At 41.8% G+C, this 22,329-nt stretch overlaps 1 protein-coding gene and 1 long non-coding RNA gene across 5 annotated transcripts in view; one reads left to right on the top strand and one right to left on the bottom strand.

Moving 5' to 3' along the window:
• Nucleotides 1-22,329, top strand: part of ADCY5 (adenylate cyclase 5) — a 214,705-nt gene that overhangs the window by 64,176 nt on the left and 128,200 nt on the right. The gene's annotated exons all lie outside the window — the stretch shown is intronic.
• Nucleotides 7,592-21,033, bottom strand: LOC137858988 (uncharacterized). The gene is made up of 3 exons (XR_011098116.1): nt 20,785-21,033; nt 9,121-9,294; nt 7,592-8,310 (listed from the first exon to the last, which is right to left on the bottom strand). It is a non-coding gene; the product is annotated as an uncharacterized lncRNA (long non-coding RNA).

The raw sequence follows: 22,329 nt of genomic DNA, 5'->3' as shown, positions 1-22,329 counted from the left end.
TGATGCATTAAGGTACTCTTAATCTCCACATGGTGCAACTACATAGTAGCTCTTAGTCACATGCACCTAATTAAATGCTGATTTGTTTTCTGTGTAAGTGGGAAGGTAAAATTGAGCAGAAACTGTTAGTGAACATCTTAAGCTCAAAAGGATGATGAAAACGCAGCTTGTGAGGTGGAGCTGTTAGACTGGTCCCCAAATTTATTCAGTTTTATCTAAGAAGAAAAACAGCATGAGAGATCTCAGTAAATTACATTTTCTGTTTTGTTTTGAAGTGGTGTCTTTACCTCTAAATTGACCTGAGTCTTAAAAAAAAAATCTGGATATCTGAAGCTAACAATAACAAAGCAATCACTTTTTTTTTTCTTTTTTTTTTTTTCCTTTTGTTGAGGTTGACAAAATCCTACCTTTGGGTAGGATTCTCATTCTCAGTTTGGTTATTTGGTTACAGGTCTTTCAAAAAAGAGAAGTCTTTATTTCATGCAGGCCCGTACCTAACTGACTGAGTGGCCAGGGAACTTACCTCCCAAACTGAAAAGCAGAGGAGGATGGACTCAGAAAAGAGTTGTTCCCTTCATTTTTATTAATGGAGAAACAAATACAAGGGCAAAGCGGTATATGTAAGGTCACACCACAGGTCGGTGACAGAACTGAAAATGTCACGCATTAGATTGTCTTTGTCACTGCTCCCTCTTGCCTTTGTGGTACAGGGAAACACCTGCCTGTGGCTGGTGCATGGAGCAGAACTTGCCTTAATGCCTATGCCAGACCTTATTAGAAAGATCATATTAAGGCTTCTTTCTCCTTCATTTGATGCTATGGTAACTCTCCTACCTCCTCTCAGCCCTAGAGCCGTGGCAATCATTCGTACAAAACTGAGTTTCGTAGTGGTGTTGACCAGTTATAGTCTCTTAGTGCTACTTAGTGACTGCAGGTTAGGAGAAGAATGAATACTCTGTGGTTACCTGTATCGCATTAGGTGTTCTCCATTGAATGCAGATACCTATTGACTGCAATTGTGGGAAAATCAGATTTCTAAGGTTTCAAATACTAGTTCTGAGCCCTGCTATTCAGGTGGATATTGGTATAGATTGACTCTAAAGGGAATGCTTTGCAGTTCCTAGGTGCCTACTTGTTGGAAATACCGGATCCCAATTTCAATCATGTGGGCCACTCAAGCACGGGAACTTATCTAATAAATAAGGATTAAAAGCATTACTAATGGAGTGAGTTACTGGACAGATTTGGTGGCTGGGTGCCGGAAGTATTCTTTGACCTTGCGAGTGCCCTTTAACTGCTGTGTGCCCATAAAGGAGGCATAATAGCTCTATGCCCATAAAATGGCTATGGGAGCTATCTCACAAGGCTAATTAATGTTGGTAAAGTGCTCTGAGTCCCAGAGATAAAAGGGGTCATAGACTGGTGGTGCTGAATACTGACATCTGTTTATTGATAAAGTAATCTCCCTCAGTTATTGCACTCCTGTCCTATTGTCTAGGAGCAGACTGTTTCTTGCTTAATTATTTGCACGTTTGCAGGTCTGGAGACAGATAGTTTGTCTGCTATAAATCACTACAATTAGTGATACTGAATAATCATTGTTTATAAGGATTCCCTGAAACGGCTTCTTTTTAGGTTTGAATTGTCCATGTGCTTAATTGCAGGCTGGCACGATGAAAAGCTTTCATTGTGATGAGCAACTGGAAGGATGGACCATCTCTTCTTCCCTCACCAAATGGCTTAGTCAAACGTCTGATATAAAATTCTAAATATACAGGATCACTTGTGCTATAGATAATGTGTGCTTGGGGAGGGGAAGAGGTTTCCAAGGTTCCAGGTGAACCTTACCTGTTTCCAAATATGATTTGATGCATGTTTAAAGCAGAAGGTTGTGTGGATTTAAATACTTTGTTGATTCTTGCTATAAGACTTGATGGCCAGAGGAGACTTGCTACTCCCCAGTGCAATGAATTTGCCTTAGTTGTCTAGGGATTCAGAAATAATTCATTTCTTACAATGATGGTCAGACGGGAAGGTTGCAGGCTCCTTCAAAAGAGCAATGTGGGAATGTGCAAAAAGGCCTATCAAGTGGCATTTCCTTAGCTAGCATCTTAACCCCTTTGATTTCCTCTGGAGGACCTGTGGTTGGTGTTTAAGCTCAAATTAGATGGTTAAAATAAGAACGGTTTTCCCTGTGCTTTTTCTTCACTTTCTGCATAGCTCTTGCTCTATTATATCTCTGCACCTCCAGCCAGCAGCAGCCAGGATCCAGTAGTTCAAAGTGCTGCCTGTTTTCCACAGCTCCCTTCAGTGGCCTCGTCAAGTCTCTACTTGCATTGCTCCCAGCTCTGTGGCCATCCTGCTTCAGGGGGATGGCCAGGGGCTCAGAATCTGAAGGCAGATGTATGTCAGTAAGGCCAAAACAAGCAAACAACCAACCCCCCAAAACCCACAAACCCCAAGTGCTGCAGTCATTCATGTAATAGGATGAAGGGCTCTGGCAGCTCCCATCTGTGGCCGGGAGATTGAAAGGGATCTGCAGACAACCTTTAACTCTGGACAAGCCAATTCTGCTGACGAGTGGTAAAGAAGCTACAGTTAAATGCACAGCAGAACCCAGCAGGCAGTGGCAAAAGGCAGCAGAAGGAAAAAGCTCAGAGAGGTTGAGGCAGAGTGAGAGGAGAAGAGGAGTAAGGGTGAGCTGGTGTCGGTCTGTTAGCAGGCAGAACTGGCAGCACTGTAGCATTTAGAACAGTAAAACTTCTGATACCCTCAAGGGATCTGAACTAATTCTCCTAGTCCCTGATATGAACTGCCAGAGGAAAAGAACCCCGCTGTACAAATAGGGAAAAATTAGTCCCAGCAGCGCCAAGCATCTAAAATTTAACCCAGCATTGATGGGAGCTGCTGGTGCTCAACAACTCTGCAAGGCAAAACTGCATAGAGCTTCTCCAGCTCACAAAGTGATTTGGTGGTCATGCTTGCAATAGTCCAAATCATTCTTGCTCCAGTCCATAATAGCTGTCCTCCCTCGGAGTTTCACAGAGGAATCTAATACTCCCATAAACCAATTTTTCCATTTAAACTATAGCTGCAGTAGCTGCACATTCCCATCACTGTAATACCTGAATCACAAGCATCAGCTCGCTTCCCTCCATCTCCTCTAGAAGGGAAAAGCCCTGGGTTTGTGTTCGGCACAGCTGAGGCACAGAGAAGCTGAAATGACTCACCTGGAGGCAAAGCCCAGAGTCATCCCCAGCTACTCCAATGACTGGATTGGAATCAAACCACTAAAATACCTACTAAAATGTCCCATTTGCTTAATCTATCTTCATCTTTTGTAAGACCAAAAAAAATACAGGCCTGAGAAAGCTGAAGTAAAAGAAGGCAGCCTGTCTTGCACACATCTGGCCTGCTGGAAAAGCAGAGGAGTCAGGCTGTGGGTCTGTGTGTGTGTGCACACTTGTGTGTGTGTGCACTTGCAAGAGGGGAGGGTGAAGTGATCAAAGCAGGAATTGTTTCAGGATTGTACTGATCACGGTGGATGGGAGATTACAAAACTGCAGGAAGATGTGTTCCCATGGCAACCGAAAGCTGTTTTACCCAGAGGATGCTGTGCCTTTCCTATGGGCCCTTACTACAACTTCTGTGCCCAACATTAAGGGCTCATTAAATCTGAATTGTATTGATCTGGGTGTAGGGATTTTTCAGCAAGAGGAGGAAGGGTAACCTGGTCTCTGCTGGCTGTGACAATGCTTGCTGCTGGGAACCACATGATTCTCTGCGGGCATTGGGGTTTTTAGCAATAGAAACATATTTACAGTACAGTTGTGGGCTGTGCAGCTTATGCATTTCTGTTTATTTGCTTAGAATATGAAGCAACAACTCAATCAGGGTCTTGTTTGAGCTTGGGAACTTTGCACCATCACCTTTATCTCCTTTGGTGTTATGTTTTCAAAATTTCCATGAGTAAAGTAATATTTTGCTGTATATGCACCTAGTATTTCAGGACCTCAGCCACAGGGGAATAAAGACTTAGCTATTAGCTCTGAGAATGAGCTCTATACCGCTGTCATGCTGCGTGTCAGATAGCTACCTCCTACCTGAAAACTCCAGGTAGTGTCATGTCTCAGTAGCATCCTTATTCTGGAAGCTAGGAACTGGCTGCCCACATGCTTCCCTTTGCAAACAAGGCCTTCAGCTTGAAGCTTTCTTGGAGGACAACCATCCCTTCACAGACCTTAAGCTGCAGGTAGAAGAGCCAGAGAAAGCGGAGCTGCCACTTTTACATGAAGAATTTACTAATGGTGCGCTTGTGTATGAAGTGACCTCAGCTAGAGTGGAGTTAAACTTGTCTCTAAGCAGGCAACAAGGTGCTAGGAAATATTTCCTCATTTCTGTTGGAGTGTGTCACTTCACAGCAAAGAGAATCATTCTGTTGCACGGTGTTCAAGGGGACTCACTTGGCCCAGGGAAACACAGGGTTCTCATCCCTTTTGTCAGAACTACCTATTTTCAGTTAAAATTGTTGTTCATTTCTACTGTTTGCTTGTCATTGCCTCTCACTGGGAGACAACATGCTGATTACACACCCCAAAATCATTCCTTTCCCACCACCGAAGCACTATGCTGTGCACGGTGGGATCTGAGAGTCATTTAAGAGTGCTGAGCTGCAGGTTGCTCTGAAGCAATTCAGAATGCGCAGTGAAGATGAATGCCCTCCCCTGCTAAAGCTGGGGGGGATTTACATTAATCAGAAGTAAATACCTGAAATGCAACCTCGGTCAGGAATGAATTTTTTACAAGGATTCTTCTGGCATCTTTGGTAATGAAGATGTTACTTTCTGAATACATTCACTCTAGCATCTGTTTTCCTTCTACCTTCATCTCTCTCCATCACTGCTGAGACCACATTTATAACGTGACAACTTCCAGTGTTACATTGGTCAAGATCAGTTTTAAATTAATCTCTCGGGCATTACATCTTATTGAAGGGACTTGTGCTAGAAATCAAGCATGTTAGTTCTTCTGAACTTGAATCTTCTGAACATAAAAACTGTGCTTTCACGGTGGTGATACATTTTGCCTTATTTTGTATATACTTTTCCTGCCTGAACATTTTGTGGAGCCTACACAAAACTAGCCTGTTTGTCTCTCTAGCCTGTCTTGGAAAGACTGACTGGGAGAAGTGGAGCGGACACTTTTGAAAAACTGCAAACTCTTACAAAGTTGTAAAAGGTTTAGTGCAAAACGCTCTCATTTCAAATCTGTCCACCTACCTGAATCTTATCTTTCCAGTTTTTTTGAAAATGCAGAGGAGGAACAAATCTCACTTTGATGAAATTGCTTCATCTTGTTCCTTAACCAGCTGAGTAACTCCGTATGCTAAAACTATGCTAGGGAAATATTAAAGCAGAAACAGAAAAAGAACTTAAAAAGTTGACAGTGATTTGTGCAGCCTGGTGCACATGCATTTCTATACAGCCTTGAATTATTGATTGGATATTATTTCAGTAATTGATTTTTCTGATTTACACTGCCCTTAGAGAAACCTGCAAGAATGAAAACATTAATTGGTATCCTCGAAAGAACCTAGTATGTCTTTACTGGCTTTTATGAGGTGATTCAGCCCTTCTACAGCACTGCTGATCTATGGGGATTCAGTGCAGTTGATTTATTTTATACTGATATTTATGAAAGAAGTTGAGGCCTTTCATTGTTTTTATACATTTATTCCCCCCCTCAAGCAATAGCTCTTGTGCATTTAACCAGATGTTTTCCTTGTACATTTAAACATAGAAGCATTACTACAGTGTCTTGTAAAGCTTTTGTCACGGACTGAAACTTTCAAGCAGCAATAAATTTACCCAAGTGACTTTTGAATCGTATAGAAATTCTCAGATTAAAGACAATCCAAAAGTACAGCTAGTAACTTTAAATAATCACTGTTTGTACTACTTCTGGTAATTTCTGGTCACTCTGTCTCACAATAAGGAAGGAATTACATTTGGGTTTTAATAAGCATCAGATTCTCAGAGACAAATTAGTTCATTTTAGAAGAGCATCAGAACAGCTATACTGAATCAGAGCAAAGATCTGTCTAATCCAGTATCCGGATTCTGACCATAGCTTGGTCCTTCACTCTCTTTTCCCAAAGCATCTGCTTTTGGTCAGTGCAGAGCAGCATCCCTTCCCAGCTTCTGGCAGTCGGCTCCCTGGGTACTTCTTGAGTCAGAGGTTGTATCTGTGTCTTAATAGCCCTTGATGGACCTTTCTTCCACGAATTTTTCTAATAGCTTTTCTTTTAATCCATTTATGCTTTTGGCTTTCAAAACATCCTGTGGCAATGAGTTCCACAACTTAATTACGTAGTGGATAATAAAAAAATAAAAAAAATAAAATTGTCCCGTCTTGTTTTAAACTAGCTGTTTGATCATTTCATTTTATGCCCCCTATTTCTTACATCATGAGAACAGTTGTTCCTATTCACTCTCTTTATGCTGTTCATGATTTTTGACCATAATCCTGTTCTTCTCCACAGTCATCTCTTGCAGGCTGAAAAGTCATCCTTTGGCTAATCTCACCTTGTAGAGAAGCTGTTTTGTACCTCTGTTATTTATATCTTCCTTTTCATGTCTTTTCCTAATTCTTCCAAATCCGTTTTAGAACTGTGCGTAGAACTGAAGATGTGGGCAAAACTTCAGTTTATACGGAGAGAGATAGTGTTTGCTGTTCCTTTTGTAATCATCCTTGACACTGTTTTTCCCTTGTACCATCCCTGAGCATTCAGCCTGATGCTTTCAGAGAACTGTTATGATTCTAAGATCTCTTTCCTGAGTAATAGTGGGTAACTCCGTATTCACAAACTCAATGGGTTTTATCCACATACAGCATGTTGCATTTACTGACACTGTATTTCCTAGCATCCCGAAGCAACTTTCTTACTTTCTGCTTTTATAGTAGTTATGCTTTCATAATGGGTGGAACTGAGCAAATCATCTGTCTGAAGGATTTTTGCCTTGGATGTTGTAGTATCAAGTAAATTGCAATTGCTTCAAATTCAGATTGTGCCAAGGCTGTACAAAGCAAAGCTGAGAGATAAGGAAGAAAGGAGACATTATCTTGAGCAAATAACCTGTTTATACTTTTCCAGGTGCCCGAGTTATGCTGGGACTTCTTAAGCAGCTCCGCACAGTGGAAATGTGTCTGTGCCCATACAGAAACTGGCCAGAGAGAAAAGCACTGCTCAGAGCCAGTTTTCCTATCTCAGTTGTAAAGATCACAATTAAAAATAGGTAACATTTTTTAAAGATTATGTGGCATATGTAGGGCCATGGTATGGCATTATGCATTCCTTCAGTAAAAAGATTAAAAGTGGATGGAGGGCTCTTCATGCCATCCCTCACAAAGCTGAGGCAGAAGATGCCAGAGGGGCAGGAAGAGTGATCTGTAAGCATGACAAAAGGTGCTTCTTTCCTCGAGTGCCTGTGTTGCATCCCAGTGCTCTGGCAGGACTGGGCTCAAGGTCTTCGTTGTTCTTCAGTCATTTTCTCTTTCCAGTTTCTTTTAAAACAAACCAACCAAAACTAAATACAGAGGTGAAAATCCATTTTACTGGCACATGAAGTGCTGACATTGCAGTATTTCTGAAAATGGAAAGCTTGTGTGCCGTGACTATTTGATGGAAAACATAAAGGCTGAATAGCTTTGGTGAAAATAATAATAAATGCATTAAAAGAAAATCCAAATAATCTATTTTCTCTGAAGCACTGGCTTTCCTAGTAGTAAAGCAATAACCAGACTTGGTTCCTTAGAGGCTTGCATGACCACTAGGTATTTAGTATTGAGTAAATATTAGCTTTCATGGTCTGGTGGATTTGTGTCACTGTGTGTGATTATCATTTTTTATTAAGAGTTATCTTTAAACATCTGCGTGATAAATAACTGCAGTGTTATGTCAACTTGTATCTGTCATGTGAGTTCACACACAACCAGAAAGGCAGTCTTTCTTCCATGGCGAATGCACATGTTTTTGATGGTTTTTCTTCCCCAGAGAAACAAGCAGACTCTTGTGCTCGGCAGCTCTGTGTTTATTGTCCTTCTGTTTCTGTATACCAGAGCCTGAAGTGAAGAGAGGGTTTAAAATTATTATTGCTATCTATTAATTTGTTTCTTCCCCCATCTCCATTGTTATCCAGAAATAAAAGTTAAGACTTCTTGGGTAGGAGCAGAAGATATAAGAGGGTGATGGTGACTGTAGATGGGCTTGCTTGGAGACCAGAAGTAAAACTGATGAATGCATAGCTAAACCTGAAACAGCCACAAAAGAGATCAGGGAAAAAGTCAGTTAAATACTGACCTGAGGAAATATATGGCAGAGCCTTCCCTTTTACCTACCTCTTGTCATTTTCTGAGCATCCACTGAAGATAAATTTAGAACCTCTAATTCTGTTTATTGTATGATTTTGTGTGTGTGTTTGTGTGAAAGTTGGTGTTGTAGAAAATGGGAATGCTTTCATTTCCACTTTCTGGATGGAAAGAAGGAAAAGAAGATCACATTTAGGCCTGACTGCATGTGAGAAAAACAGTTTGCTGTATCCAAGAGTCTTTTGATAGCATATTAGCCAGCTAATCCCTTGTGGATATAACTTGTATTGATCTCATTAATGGACCTCTAACAATGAAATTTCCCAGCTGCAGATGGCTTACATACAAGGGGAAAATATTCAAAAGAGATCTTCCTTGTTGACTGTATTCCATTATATTTTAATGTATTACTATATATAAACATAGAAGGATATTTTTGAATCCTGTAACCCTTGAATAACTAAACTGAATTTGATAAACTGGTAGAGGAAATTATTTGTCAAGGAATGCTCTTTTAGGTTATTTCTGAATCACAACAATTTTTTAAATAAAATTGAGAAACTTTTAAGTCTACATCTATGAGGGATGGCACAATTAGTTTGTATTTTGGTCTAGTAAGTATTCAACATATCCTTTGAATATCATAATAATGTGAAATGGAAAAACATACATTGAGAACAATTGAAAGAAAAAAATCAGCATCATCTTGTACTTGAACAGGTCTATATATAGACAATGAATCATTTCACCCACCTCTGCAAAGGAATGTGGCCACTTGCTAGCAGTCTGTTGCACCACTGTGTTGATCAGGGCAAGGAACAAGGGGCTTCACAGTCAGCTGAAATGGGGCTGCATTGCAGGTAGGCTGCAGCTGGACATTTGGCTGACAATTCTTCCTGGTGAGCTCTGTTCTGCCATCGGCAGCACCTGCAGATTTTCCAGGGCACAGCTATAAATCGCTATCAAAGATGGGTGTTTTCCAGTACCCTGAGCCTCCTGTCCCGTGCCTGCTCTGCTGCGAGTGCACATGGAAAGCTTGCCACCTGCAAGCAGAGCACTAGCTGCAAACTTCAAGCAGAGGTTTCCCTTCCTTTGCACTGCAAGATCAAAAGCTTCCCAGTCTGAAACTCGGAGTAGATATGTGTGTCTTAAAACAAAAACTAAAAGATGAAAGAAATTCTTGATCTTTTGTCGACTGCTTTGTCTCTGATTGCTAGGCCAATATCTAATTTCACATGTCATGCTGACCATCATGTATTTCCTCTGAGTCAAAGTAAATTAGAAAGTTTAGAAAAACACTACTGTTGCAAAAAAGATCATGTGCTCCTGGTCATGCTCATGGAAATACTAAACATGCTTTAATAGCTGATCTAGACTAGATTCACAGCTCTTCATCATTTTCCTCATATTAGGAAGAAGAAAGACTGAAGTTAGTAAGTGGATATGGACACAGTATGGGAGAGAAAGGAAAAAAAGCGTCCTTAAGAGAGGCTTCAGAAAATCTTCAGTTACAGAGGAAGTTTCTTTGGCTCCAAGGATGATTAGCTGCTGCTCCTGATATACCTATTGCAAACATTTCTGTGCATCACTGTAATTCAGTGCAGAGGAAAGTGTCACCGGGGGCAGTACTGTTGGGCACTGAAGGTTAAAGTTAACGAGATGAGCTGCAACTACATTACGGTCTGAAAGTGAGTGATGGTTGGTTATTTCAGTTCAAACCACAGACTTGTAGGGAATATTTCTGCCCAAGTGAATTATGTGAAATTATTCACAAGGTTGACAATTATTAGTTGCAGACCTAATTGGAACATCATGGGAGGAATGGAAATTTTTGCAAAAGAGGCTGAGCAGTTTTGTCATTTGTATGCCTGTAAAATGCTAGCACTTTGGGGGATCTAAGACTGCATATGTTTAAAAGTAAATGAAGCTCTGGTAGCATTGCTGTATTTCCGTAAATAGTTTGTGAATCCCCAGAGCTTCACACTGTATTACTTTTGAATTTTTCCAGTACATTTGTGTATTACTAGAAACAAATCAGTGGTGTGTTTTGTACATAACCATGTCTGCAACGTGTGTGCAGCAGGACTAGTAGCTGGGACTCAACTAGGCCCCAGGGTAACTAGGCCCCAGGGTTTCTTTATGCCTTTTTTTTTTTTCTGAGGAGAGCATACGCACAAGGAGAATGTGATCCCTTCTGGGAGTGGAACAGAACAGAGGAAACTAGAGACCTGGCAAAAACAAAACTTGAAAGTCCCCCTGCACCTGCTTTATCTTGAGATACTGCTGGGTTGTGGTTTGAATTTCATCTTTAAAAGAGGGAGAGGATGGAAGCGAGGGGAAACCTGTTTGTCGAAAGTATTTTTGGGGTTGCCTTTTGGTCTGAAGTTGTGTGGCTTTTATACCTCAGGAAGGGACTGGTCAACTCCCTCCTTGTGCCTGCTTGTTTTCTCTGTAATACCCAGCCACTCCTCAGGGACATGGATCCATCTATTTTGGGCCAGGATGAGGGGGACACAACCTCTATTTCTGAGAGGTGGGAGATGCATTTACCTTCAGCACAGCAGTGCACATGGGATGGGGAGTAACCAGGCCAACTCCTGGTGCTCCTCCTGCCTGGCACTCTTAAGTAGATCATAGAAACTAGGAAATGCTTTGACAAGCTTTCTGTTTATATTTGGCTTTTTCAGCCTGGTTTTCTGAGGAAACAAGGCTGCGTGATCACACTGTCTGTGAATTCACCTCACTCCCTCACCAGGACAGATTTAAACTGGCTCAGTGGTTTCCACCAAATTTGACAGGGCAGAAGAGGTCTCAAAGGTTACAGACTTCCCAGAAGTTGCACGAAAGAGCATCTGGTCAGAGGAAGGAAACCCAAATTCATGCCCTACTGAGGGGAAGGTAGATGAAAATGAGGGCCAGAAGCAGCAGCTGCTGCCCAGCCTGAACATGGTGGTATTGGCGGCCTGGCGGCCATCACTGGGAGCCAGCCCTGGCAGGTCTTTCCTAGCCAGTAGGTATGGGAAGGAAAGGAAGTTTGGGAGTATCACAGTGAGAGAAGGAAAGAGAGAGGTACATGTCAGTGCATAAATCCCTCCTTGCATGGCAAAGATGTTTCAGTTCACCCTTCAACCAGAGACTGTGAGGCCAAGAGCTGGCTGTTTCACTTGAGATAGCAGCCAGGCTGAGACCTACATGGAGTATGTCCCAGTTGCATTTGCAGCCTTCCTTATCAGGATTTCCCATGCCTGTGGTGTCAGGCTGCTCCGTGACCTCTCGGTGCCAGTGGGGACAGGGCTTTTGTGACACATCGTGCTCCAGAGGACAGCCCTGGAGACCTAGCCTACCATCCTGCCTCACAAACATGGGTAAGTGTCTGTGTTCACATATGCTTTGCTTTATACAGAGCTTTTAAGAAGCTGAGTTTACTGAAAGTCAGACTTAGGCATTTAATTCATGTGAGGTGCGGCCTTGCAACGTGGAGATGGAGGAGAAGTGAGGTTTGGGGTCCTGCTCAGCCACCTCAGCTCCTTGCCTCCTATGACAATTTAAATCACCAAACCCAAGCCTTCAAAGCAGGAAGTTTGTTGGAGTGCCCAAATCCAGCCAAGCTCTAATCATTCCCCTGTGTTCACAAGATAAAAATCCTAGCTTGTGCAGTGAGGTACCTGTGTCACCTAGCTACCAGTGACATAGGGTAAGTGTATGACAATAACCCAAGTACACAAGACTTCTTTACTTCTGACTTCTGCTGAGCATTGGTGGAATGCAGTTGTATCTTTGCTGTTAATCTGTTCCCGTAACATCTGCTAGAAGATAAAATATTATTCCCTAGGACACGAGACAGTCGCGTGAAAGCCCTGTTTGCATTGCAGCTACCAGCAGAGCGCACGTAAATCTCCATCATGCGTTCCTGAAAAGCTGAACGTGACGTTGGCGTTTGTTGCCTGTGGCTCCCCTGGTGGTGTGAAGAGTTTGTTCTTGGCAGGCTACATGCAGTTGCATCCTCTTGGGGAAGGCAGATGTGTCCCGAAAAGGATGTGGTGGTGCAGAAGCAGGACAAGGCTGTGAGGTGGGACCACAGTTTTGTCCCAGGGCTCTCAGCAGTTTGCTCTGAACTTAGCAAAGCAACTTCAGTGTATCTTGTTCTCTAGAAGCAATGTTCCCTTGCTCTGTGTGGGGGACATGGGACTTGGAGCAAAGCACCACCACAGGAAAGCACTTGAGCAGGAATGGCAAGGTTTCCAGGAGAGGGTGCAGTAGGAGGAAGACAAGTTTGTAGGAAGTATTTTTTGTTTTTTTGAGTGGCCACAGCCGTGACTTTTAGCAGCTGCTTTCCACCAAATTCTCTCCAAATTGCAAAGACCTGGCAATTGTTTGTGACCAAGCTGATGGAGGGCATCTGTGGCCAGTGCTGCTGGTGGAATCAACATTTTCAAACTTCAGGGAAAAGAATATTTTGCTAATGCGTTGCTATATACTGTTAGCCAGAGAGGAATGTCTGTTCTTCAGTTTAAGTGCTTTTCTGCAAAAATAAGCAATATGTCTTGGAAGTGAAGTGAGTAACTGAAAATATCTTCATCTATGATGAAGCATGGGGTGTAGAATCACTGCAAATTTTTTCCCTAATCTTGGTTTATGCACAGAAAGCTTCCAGAAACAATCATTTATTTTGGAAGTACAAAGTAAAACAACTGTTACTGCTGAATCTTTACAGCTAGCGAGCGTCTGCATCTCCCAGTGGCGTAACCTGAAGGTTAAGTTATGGCACTCAAAGCTGACAGATATGGGGAAACAATGACGAATTCTTCTCCGGGGCATGCTTTTTTATATTCAGCTGTAAAATAGGAATTATATTTACCTAAGTGTTTTAGGACTTTTCAGAGATTAGACATGGGGAAAGCATTTGGAAATCGTTTAATGATAAAAAGCATTGATAAAAGTTTTGTAATAAATTCATTTTTTCAGAGATTGTGATTGATAGTAGAGTAAATCTGGCTATAAATCAGTTAATACTTTGATACTCTAGTATCAAAACCCCCATGGCAGTGTTGATATCGTAGCTCTACTGTATGTTGCCTGTGCAAGGAGAGGTGATGCAGACTCACTTCGTACTGGCAAACTTTCTAGATTGTGCTGTGTCCATCCTTCAGCAGTCACGATGGATTCCCTTGTGGAATGGATTCCACAACATCTGTGAGGTTACAGCTTAAGGTGTACAAAAGCATTTCTAAACTCCTCTGAAGAGATTTTTGATGCAAATTTTAGAATATGAAACAGCCTGAAGGTGCTACACGTATGGCATCTTCCTGTGAATTGAACTGCAGGTCATGAGTAGGACTTCTTTCCTTAATGTCTAAGATCCCACCAATATAACTGCAGTTGCTTTTGGTACGTTGTGTGCAAATTGTGAAAATTTGCTAGTTCAAGATATTATAGTGTGAACTCAGCTCTTGAGAGGCGCTTCTTCAAAATAATAAAATAGCACAGATCAAATGACAGTACAGGTAGGTAGGAGCCCCTGTAAGTGGCTGTTGCAGGAACTGGGCACCTTGCTGGGTTTTGGTCCTGTTCTTTGACAGACGTATTCAGTTTGCATTCAGTTTGTATTAATTTAAGGTTTCTGTTCCACTGTTCTGTAAGGTATGTATATACTTATACCCTTTGTTCCCTTTAGCCAAACCATGTACTGGAGAGTTTCCTCAGGAAGCTTTTCTAAGCATTTGTGTTTCGGGACAACTATAGGAATATACAGAGCTGCTGATGGCAATGGGAGTACACTGAGCATCTGTTGTATTTGGAATAACTGTAGAGTAGCATAGTAAAAAAAACAGGGACGCAGCTTGAGTGATCCAAAATGAGATACAGATCTCAAGTCAGCCTATAATTCAATTTTTCTGTCAGTTCATTGTATTTCACAGTAAGAATAGACAGAAGAGAGGGAACACAAAACAGATTTACTTGTAGCTTGATGTTCTATCTGCATACAAACTAAACATGTTAAACTTGGCACACAGTGTGTATTCACTATGTTGTAGCTGCATGGCTTCATAAAAGAGTATTTACAATAGATGGTTAGCATTAAATTTACCAAAGCCTCAGTCATCTGGAATATGTTCTTCTTTCCACATTAGCAATCCTGAAGTTAAATTTCCCATAAGATTTTTGTTTCTATGCCCTATTAGTTTTATGAGCAGCAAACCAGCTATTGGAGGACTGGTTCCAATTGCTCACTCAAAAATACCTCTGCGTCAGCCTTGCAATCTTGGAGCAGTTCTAGCTGAGCTAGTTTCACCATATCACTAGATCATGTTACTCCAATTTTTTATGATATATATATATATGTGTGTGTGTGTAACTAGTATAAACCTTGTAGTAGTCAAGGAATTTTTCCCATCCACCATAGAGCTTTTTTTTATTATTTTTTTTTTTTTAGCTATTATTAGAAATATTTAATAGCTCTGGGCAGAGCAAAGATGATCCCTGACTCCTTCAAATAGTCCAGGCAGGAGCTGGTAGTACAAGTAGCATTGTTCTTTACTCAGGTACAATTGGCCTTCCTTGTTATAGGTAATTTTACCATGATAGTAAAAGATACAACTTCTAGCATAGATTTTCCTCCTCCTGTTACAGGATCCTGCCCATTCCAGAACACTTTATTATTATTATTATTTTATTTCACACAAGGAGAAATCTATCTTCACTGTGATGATATTCTTCCTTTGCCAAGAAAGGAAAAGGTTCGCTTTAGAGCCCGTCCACCAAAGAGTATATCAATAAATTTTGTTGTCCAGCTGATAATAATAAACAGCACATCTCTGTCCAGATAGCCTTTCCTGTTGCATTGCATCATCTGCCTCCTCTGGGAATGTCATGCTGTTAGATGCTAAAAGGACATTAGCTTCTCAACAACATGCCTACTAAATTTTAAGAGCTGAATTTAAGTATAGATTTTCCTGACTTCCTAGCTGTATTTCTGTAGGCGGATGTAAGTTTACCTCAGGGCCAGGACATACTGAGAGGCCTGTAGAAACTCCAAATAATGTGACAGGCAAGCTCTGGGTTATCTGGCATCCAGTACTTTATTCCTGCAGGTTAAGTTGCTGCATTTAGCTCTGGTAGCCATTTGCCTTCATTTCTATCCTATTTGTCCTTAGTTATATCCTAACAAAGCATTCATGCTCCTCTCTCCTCCTTCTTAAAATTTCAACCAATTTCTTCTGTGGTAAATCTCCATGTTTTAGCACTGCCCCTTCCAAGCTGCATGGTTAATTTTGCATGTCTTTGCCCTTAGTGTGAGAGTATTACAAGTCAGTCCTTGCTTCTGTGGCTGCCAGCTACAAGGGCTGCTCTGCACATGGAGAGTGAAGGATCAGAATCCTTTATAGACAAGGCACTCAGCGAATGAGCAAAGGCTTTTTTTGAGCATATTTTGCAAGTCATTTCTCTCAGTGGCAAAGTGAGTTTCTGTTCAGTTGCTCTAAAGGCCACCCCCTTTATGGCACAGAAATTGCTGGTGGCAATTGCAGATGCCAGCTATCATTGTACATCTCCACACTGGTGTGTGTTACCTCAGTGATGCTCAGGCAAATGAAACCTTTCCCCAGCTGCAGAAGTTGATTAAATGCAAGGTTGTATAAAGTGCTGTCTGGAAATGCTCCCCCTAGAAAGAGAACTTTGGGTTCATGTAGGCAACCCATGGCTAATATGGGTCATGTTTGCCAGCTGCAGCGTGGGCAGGGTTTTGTTTTTCAAGTGAAATAGTTAACACCATTCTGAGCTGTGCCATTTTGAGAGCTGAGACTAGTATTCAGGAAGGTTGGTGTAGCTCTGAAGGCTGTTTTCTCAGCCTAATGAGCCAAGAGGGAAGGAGAGAAGTAGGTTTTTCTGGGGGAATTTAGAGCACCTACAACAAAGCTTCAAGTTTGAATCACTGTCCAAAAACACATATTCTTCCACGTACACTTGCAATGTTATTTTAGCTTTTCCAAAAGAACCAGACATCAAGAGACCAACAGCAACCTGGATATGGGCTTTGCTTTTTGCTGCTTTGTTCTTTTTTTCTTTTTTTTTTTTTTCTTCCCAACATCATCTCAGTTTTGTTCTTGAGGCCCTATGGAATCACAAAAATATAATGTAGCCCTGAGAGGGACTTCAGGAAACTATCTAGCTTCATTTTTCATGTATTCTTCCCCTTTTCTCTGGCAGAACTAAATACCCTGAGGCCAATCCTGATAGCTGTTTTCCTGTTCTTGAGCGCCTTTGGTGGGGATGGTTCCACAAGTATCCCTGGCACATGTTCCCATTCTGAAGTATTCTTACTTTGGGAAAAAATCCCTAGTGTCTGACCCAAGCAAACCTCCTTTTCTGCAAGTGGAGCCAACTGCTTGTCTTCTGCTCTCTAAATGTAGAGAACAACTAATTGTTGTCTTTAAATATTGCTATCGTTTATGATAAGCCATTGCACCTCAGTCACTTTCCTTTTTTCCTAAACTAATGTGGATCTTTCACCCTCTCCTTTCAGTAGTTATTCCGCGTTTTGTTTTCTGGAGAGAATTGCAACACTTTACCTTCCCTCTTAGCTGGGTCTTTAATGTTCACTGTAGATTCTCAAAGACATTTGGCAGTGATTCAAAGATTTGGGATTTGGGGTTGAATTCATTATTGGATTTTATTAGAAATGCCAGCTTGACTACATTTAACCTGCCTTATATTTTTCAGCTGATTCTTTCCTTATTCTAGTCATTCTTAGAATGGTGTGAAGTTTCTGGTCACAACTAACCCTTTTTTTTTTTTTTTTTTTGACCTAGTGCCATGAAAGCATAGATTACTTCAGCCTCTCTCTGTCATGAATTATTTTCTCTTCTCTTGTATTAAGCAGCAGAGCTGTACTTTCCTTCTGATATATTAAAAGAATATTCTCTTTTCATCTTTCATGTCCCCTGGTACTTGTAATGCTCTTTTTGTGATGTAGGTTCCAATTTTGTCACAGGAGAGCTTTGCTGTTATTTTATATTTATTCTTAGCCATAAGACATTGTTTCTATGTCAGACTTTAAACTTATAATTTTTAAACTGCTAATACAACAGCCGTCTTCTCTACTGCCCCCTTGGCAGCCTCTTGCAAGTTTTCAGTGTGATTCCACTGGAGTGTCTGTTGCAGGAGTCCAACCAACTGGTTCCCTGAGTTTGCTAAACCCTCTTTAGGTCCATCATTCTCATTCTGTTGCTTTTACTGTTCCCACCACATACTCTCTGAGTGTTTTCTGATAACATTAATGTCAGTCTTCTGCCCTTTCTGAATTCTTGGAGGATTCTTCCCTGTAAATCAGATTTTTTTTTATCTAAAATAATCCCCATTGTTATTTTCTGCAATTCTGAAACCAAAGTAAGTCCCACTGTAAGCAATTCTCCTTTGAATAAACGGTCAAAAGGCTAATATTCATTTTATCTAAATGTAGATATTGACATTGGTGGATACCCAGTTTTGACCAGTGCTTCAAGCAGTAAGAGACAGGCACCAGCAGAGCAATGCATTTCCTCTTCGGAGGAAGAAATTTTGCTGGAGGTTTGCAGGTCTGAGGGCAGAGACAGAAGTGAAGAAGAGTTTGTGTGGCTGAAAACCTCTTTTTCTCCTGTGTCAGGTAGTCTAATTAGACTCAGTTGGCCAACCTTGCTTTGCCTTGGAGGAAGGGCTTCCTTCAGCTCACCTCCAGCAGCCTCAGCCTCTGCCCTTGCCTCCAGGAGGCTGTTGGCTGGACACCCCTGCAAGAAATTCCCCATGCACGTGGTAGCCTGGTCCAGCAGAGGAAGTGCTGAAAGCGAAGGAGCTGCTGGTGTAAACTGGGGGACTGAAAACCTGGGCAAATCCTTCTGCCGTTGTCCAGGCGAGGAGAGCGACCAGTGTTTACCAACTGCTCTAGCTGTCCGTTTAGCTAAAGTAGGAGCTAAGTGGTGTTTAAAATGTTAGCTAATTCCTTTCCTAAGCACGCCTGGTCTGGTTTGTTTAGACAAGACTGGCCAATGTCTCCTTACATTGGAAATGATTAGTCACAACCCAGAAAAACTTAAAAACTCAGTTTCTCATAAACTCCTCTTGGTCCCTGAGTGGATCCTCAAACCTTGGTCCAGAACAGGTGGATGGTGCTTACAGTTTTACTCTTTTAATCTTTTCATGTCAGTTTTGTGGGTTTGGCTTCCGTAGGAGTTGTGCTTTTTCATTGCACCTTGATGTTATTTTAGGGCCCTTTGCTGTGTAGCTGATATATGGGAGAACTTCTGAGGGAACTGTGATGTTCAGACATCTCACGGCAGCCTCAGAAGACTTTCAGGCAGCTGGCTTCTTCAGCACCTTCCAAATACCTCACAGAGAGAAAGATTGCTGTTTCCTGGAAGGCTGGTGCTTGTTTTGCTTGAGGTTATATTACTGCATGGGCTGGAGCACATGAAAAATGGAATCTGGGGCCCTAAACCAATGTGGGACCATGGCTGAACGTATGTGATCACAGGGAGGGACCTGTCCAAGAACTTCCCATTCAAATACTCAGCTAAAAATTTGGAATATTTAAGAATTGTTCATGGGACATTTTTTTTATTGGTTGAAAGCAGGAGGGGCAGAGTTTCTGAAACTGGCTTGAAAACAAGAGTACATTATAAGAGTGCTGATTTTGTAATATTATAATAAGGTTTCCACCAAATGTGTGATAGCCTGCTGACAGCAGTACACAAGGATTTGGTTTATTCTACACCTGGTTTGCCACCAGCCTACATCTCTAGTTTCCTGCTTTTCCACAGCTTCACACAAAGGTAAACACATTATTTTTAGACCAACAATTATTTCTTCATTTTCTTTTACCTTTGAAAAATAAGTAGCGCAGCACTGACTTGAAACTTTCATCCTCAAAGTATATATATCCCCTCTATGTCATGTCTTTCATTAAACTAACTTTCTTCCTTTCTTCCTTTCCCTTTTCTTTTGCTTTTTTTTCACTTTTGACTGAACGTTTATCAAGTATCAAGTGCAGTTGTATGTCACCAGCTAGACTGAGCTGGGCCAGTAGGGAATGACTACCTGCAGAATTCTCCATTTCAAGTAAAATTGAAACCCAAAAATGAAAAATTTTGTTGAATCTGTGAAGTCTTGCTTATGCTGTGTCCTGTGAGCAGAGAACCAGCTTGGGATGCCAGCTATGTGGGTTTTGTTTCTGCGGTTGCTGTTGGGCTGTTATACCACTACAGGCAACTTTCTTCCCCAGATTTCTTCTTTCATTCCAAAAATGGGGCAAGAGGGGAAACTGAAAAGAGTGAAGTGCTCAGAAGCCTTTCTTTGGGAAAAAGTGTTATGTGCAAAACTGGTTATTTACAGTGATGTGTCTTTCGATGCCAAAATTGGGGGTTGACTGCAATTTTCCTAAGCCAAAGTCTGCATGTTGTTAAGAGCTCACCACCTTATAGTGAACTCTCACAGGATTTAAACTTTTTCTTAACAACAACAGAAACATGAATTTTGGGAGGAGTGGGGGAAATGTTTCCCTGACCTCTACTTTCCTAGCTTACTTGGATGTGTTTGTGAGATGCTGATGAGAATGTTTCAGTAATTTTCTGAACATCCCAAGTCATGCCAAATCTGAATGCCTCTCTCTAATTTTTTCCCTGCAGCTGCCTCAGCAGGATTTTGCCTTCTTTTCATCCATCTTTCAGCAAGTGCATTGTGCAAGAGTATGTAAATATCTTTACAGAGAGGGTAGCACAAACTGCACACATGGTACTGTTTAGGCAACTGAGACAGATGGTGCGAGTGTAGTTACAATGAAAACAATTCCTTAAACATGGGTGGGGGAACATTTCATGTCTCTTTGCTTATGTGGAAGCTCTAGCAAGACCTGAGCCTGGGATCACGGTAATCCCTCAGCTCGGGGCATTGCTGGCAGAAAATTGCGTTATGCAGTTCCAGGTAGCTCACGTTCTGTACTATTTCCCACCTCGGCAAGGATGCAAGATGAAGAGGTAGTGCTGTCTTGGCTGCTTTTCATCCACATCCCTTCCTATTGTTGGGCTGGCAAGAGGCATTTTTATTTACCCTTTCCCAAATGAAAACATGAAACAATGGTGGGATTTGTTTCTCAGGCCTCAGATCCTCTGTTAGTTGCCTGCAGTGCTACAAAACCCTTTCTGCACTGCAGATGCAAGCTGCTTTATGCCCTCCACATGCCTACGTGAGCACCAAGAACCCCTTTTGGAAACAGGAATTGACACCAAAGCTTGCCAAGTTGGACTCCCCCGTAGCATGAGATGACTTGTGTCCTCTCCATCACTGCCTGCCTCATCCCCTTGCACTATTTTCCTACCTTTCAGTAACATTGCAGTTAAAATGGGGACAGAAAACAGCTGGGGCAAGAGGAAAAGAAGAGAGGGCACGCACCTCTAGTGGTGATTGTGGTACATCTGCGCTCAGGCTTTTGTTCGATAGCCCTCCAAGCTGCTTGTCTATCCCTGGCAGAGTTCCTTGGCTGCCAAATTTAGGGTTGCAGAGGCTCCTTGCAGCACAGCTCCGGATTGCAGCTTCCCCGCTCGCCATCCTGCCCCGGCCGCACAAGAGCACCGTGGCCCCGGCTTCCCAGCTGCTTCCTTGCGGAGCCCCCGGATGACTGCTATGCAGAAATATGCATGACAGACGAGACCTTGCTCGGTCTAGCAGCTGTTGCTAGGGAAGGATGTGACATTTAGTGCTAGTACAGAGGGTCAATTAGATAAGAGCCCGAAGGATAATTTCTGTAATAAGGGGGTTTGGTGATTTGGAGTCGGGGAGAGAGCTGTAAGAATTATGCAACTACAACTAATCTGGTTGGGGTGGGATTTTTTGTGGTTTTTCTTTAAACCTTGCCTCAGAGAGCTCACGGTTTCACCAAGACAGATGTTACCACCTTCAGATATTAAAGACATGCTTAATCTCTATGGAGACATTTGCTTCACCTAATGAAATGAGCTGCAGCAATCAATTTCATTCTGTGCCTATTGATCATGTCTGTTTTAGGGAGACAAATACAAGACAACCTTAATTAAGAGGATCTATCTCTTCCTTTAGCAGTGCTTTCCAGCAGGAAGCTTTCACATCTCATATTGTATTTTTTGATAGAAAATCTCCTTCTACTTGAACCAGGATTAAATTGAAATCAGAAGCTCGTATTTCTATCCCCTGCACAGATTTTAAAGGAACAAAATGGTCTGTATTTTTTAAGTACTTAATTCAATTTATTTAGATTTATTATCCCTCAGGAATTGGAAAATCAATAACTTCAGCTGCCAGGTGCACTGTTTATTTATATATGTTTTAAGGCTGCAAATGTGGGTGACATCTATCTGTTCTGAATTGAGTGGCTTTCTTTTAAATAAATAAAAAACAAAGGATTATTTTTTTCTTTGGCATTTGGCTTGAGGATAATCTCCCTTGGTCTCTTTCCTTCTTTTCCTGGCCATATTCCAAGTGCTGGTTTCAAAGTAGTCTGCCTTTAGCACAGTCATCAAAGAGAGGAGCTTCAGGAAGTCTGAGGGATATCATCAGTGCTGTTGAGGGAGGTCTAACCCAACAGCGGTCAAATTTGTTACACGAGTTGTTGGTACCACTGGTGTAGAGTGTGCTGCTTTTGCATCTGAGCTCTAAACAGAAGTTAAAACTCTGTTGTGCAGAACGATAAGCCTGGGCACAGAGAAGAGATGTCTCGGAGCCCAGCATATTGCAAAACTGGGAAGAAAACAAGAAACCTTGTCCTTGGTCCCTTGCACCTCCAAATGTAAAACAGTTTATGTTTTTTACCTTTTTCTAACTTTATGTATGAGCAGGTAGCTCAGCACCAAGAGGGCTTTCTCCTCACTTTGTTCCAAACTGGTTAAGCTGGGCACAGCGCAGAAACCTGGACACCCCTGGCCCACAGGTACAGCGTTTCAGCAGGGTTAATCACCCCTGACT

Source organism: Anas acuta, chromosome 6 (assembly GCF_963932015.1).
Source record: "Anas acuta chromosome 6, bAnaAcu1.1, whole genome shotgun sequence".
NCBI classification, from domain to species: Eukaryota; Metazoa; Chordata; class Aves; order Anseriformes; family Anatidae; genus Anas; species Anas acuta.
This window is presented reverse-complemented; position numbering and strand designations above follow the sequence as displayed.